Here is a 3,065-nt window from a genome sequence, read left to right as displayed (position 1 = left end):
GTTCTTTTTTTCTTATAAAAGGTAAATAAAAAAATATTGGTGGTAATTTTTGACTGTGTAACTTTATAAATGGCACCCCATACAAGTTAAACTATATTTGTATAGCACATTTCATGCACAATAATAAAAAGTACATAAAACCTGTCCTTATTTATAATATATTAACTACCATTCATTTCTGTACCGTAACATTGACATTAATGCTAACCATTACCAACACAAGCCCCCAGGGCAGCACGTTTTAGAAGGAGGCATCAGATCCATCCTGTTACTTTATGTCCCTGTTTAGTGAGGTATGCTTCTCAGGATGTAGACAGATGGGCAGTGTGGCTCTTTGAATGGATCTGTGGATATTGTGGATCTATTTGTTTCAAAGAGCTGTTTAATTTTGAATGTCACGTCATCATCATCACATCGCTGTATGTAGTGACGTACAATGTAAGGGTTGTACCACACGACACATTTTCAGACCTTAATGGCTCCAAACAGTGAGTCTAATCTCAGTCAAATCTGTTCTCAGAGATTTCAGGTGCTCAAATACAAAATTCTCTTTATTTGCATGAATCACAACAAGCAGTGACAAAATCAGCAGTTTTCTGTTTATGAAAACTTAACTTTCACAAATGAATATTATATTGTAACCAATTTAACACTAGATTAGAGAAAATTGTTAAGTAATTACTTCATCCAAGTTGCATTTTATCACAAATTTAAAAAAAAATATGTCAAAACAAAAACAGTGTAATAATAAAACAAATGCAGGTGGCTTTTTAAAATATAGAGATCAAAATCTCACCMTTTATCTGTCTCCCCATGAGTGTATTTCTTGTTTCTCCTTCACASTGTTTTTCACAGTGACAGTGTGTCCAGATGGAGTGTGTGCTGTGCTCTCAGACAGCCTTCTGCTGATCTTTCCTCTTAATACCTCTGCTTTATTCCTGCTTTAAACTTGCACAGTGTTTTTTTTCTTTTCTCTGACAAATAAATCCATCCATTAAAAACATAAAACACAAAGAGTTAAACATTTAGTCTAAAACATCCTTACATTCTTGATCTAACAAATTCTGTGCTTTGCAATCAATTCTAATCCACGACAGCTAGCTAACTGCAACAGATCTGACYGTATTCAGATCTGCTGACCATCTGCTGATAGAGAAGCCGCTGAAGGATTCAGTGTGGATGAGATAAGTCAGAAAATACTGTCTGTTTCTTACATTGTTGATTATTATTGTACATACATTCTACAGTGTTAACAGTACATCACATTTAAGTACAGATTTTTGTGTTAGGATTTCAGACACATCTAAAGTGGGCCATACCACACATGTCAACCCCTTTGGACACTTACCTGTATTACCTACAGAAATCTGTAAATTTCACAAAAAATCTACAGGACTCTCACAAAATGTGATGATTTTCTTGATTATTTTACTAACAAAATTGACTATCAAGCAGAACATTGTCAGTACACACAATGATATTCAGTTARGTGTCTTTGATCAGATAAAGCTGGTGTCGCCACCTCACCCAGTTGAGGTGGTTCAGCAGATGAAATCTACAAACTGTCCAGATGACATTATCCCCAATGTGATGTTCTCACAGTCCTTCAACTCTATTGGTCCTTGTCTTTTGACATTTATTAATAGCTGTCTAAGTTCAGGTTCTGTTCCATCAGTTTTTAAGCATCAAGAGGTCAGACCTCTTCTTAAAAAACTGGTCCAGACCAAAAAGAAAAAAATACTGTTAAGTAGGTCCTCTGGATGGGTTGTGAAACGTTTCGTCTCTCCTCCAAGAGACTTCTTCAGTCTGATGAGTTTCAGGTGAACGCAGCCTTAAAAGCTCCGCCTCCACATGGACAAACAGGTTAGTCACATGCAAAAGAGGGTCATCACCTAACAATAGGCTTGATTAGATATATACTCTCAGCCTCTTAAGCTGCAGTATTGTGTAAATTCCCCCACTGTGGGATCAATAAAGTTTTATCTTATCTTATTTTGATTAGCTCTATTGTTCATAGAGGGTCATGAGCCCCATCACCTGACCCATGCCGTGTTAAGTTGGAAACATACTCGTTCCGACGCCGACTGGTCGACGTGCGGTCACGTGGTTGTTCGGCAGTCGTTTTCACACAGACCTTTCATAGTCCCTGAGACACCCTGCGCCGAGCTCAGGAAAACCTCCCTCCCGCTGAAACAAACGTCACTGCATGAAATTTCTCCCCGCAACAAAAAAGAAAAGTTAAAAAAGTCACTCACCCGACGTACAGTATTTATCCACATCTGTCCTGGTTAAAGCTCCACAGTTTTTATTAGTCAGATTCCTCCGTGCACGTCTGTTTAATCTCCATTCATGAGTTTTTCACGGTACAAAATTCTGCTTCTTGGTCGACTCGGGGAGCAAGTCGTCCCCCCCCCCCTTTTTTTTTACTGAGTGGTTGAAGTAAATGCAGCGCATAGTGCTTTCAGCACAAACACGCATGAGTTTTTCTTGGTTTGTCTATCTTTATAAAACTGCTTCAACAATCTGCTCTAGTCAGAAGAGAGTTTTTTTTTCTTCTGCTGTGTCCTTCTGAACACTTTCAGTTTCAGCACAAACAAACACACCCACGAACCAATCACACATTACCGTAGACACGGGAGGGGGGTCAAAAAGTTCTGCCAGGGGGTTGTGCCAAAAGGGGCTGTCGACACGATGCTGCAAAGCCCGGTGACGTTATTTTTGTCATTAAACTGCAACAACCCATGCCGACGTCGGCAGTTCGGAGCGAGTATGTTTCCAGCTTTATGTTCATGTAGTGAATGCAGGCGAAGCTCAACGTCCCCTTGTTTTTGTCCCTCTTTCCCTCTTTTTGTTGGTATCATTGAGGTCCTGATTCACACCTTTTGCTCACAGGGGGCGGAGTCATACTTGSAATAACAGCGTTGTAGGAGGAGGACCACTGGACACGAAGGCCTCCACCTCTGTTTAATGGTGGACGGTTTTTCTTCACAAAGATGGCTTCCTTTACTCCTCTCTSAAACCAACGTTCCTCTCTACCAAGGATGAGAACATCTTCATCCCTGAAA

The sequence above is a fragment of the Austrofundulus limnaeus genome, unplaced genomic scaffold (assembly GCF_001266775.1).
Source record: "Austrofundulus limnaeus strain Quisiro unplaced genomic scaffold, Austrofundulus_limnaeus-1.0 Scaffold500, whole genome shotgun sequence".
Lineage (NCBI taxonomy): Eukaryota > Metazoa > Chordata > Actinopteri > Cyprinodontiformes > Rivulidae > Austrofundulus > Austrofundulus limnaeus.
Note: the sequence above shows the minus strand (reverse complement) of the source record.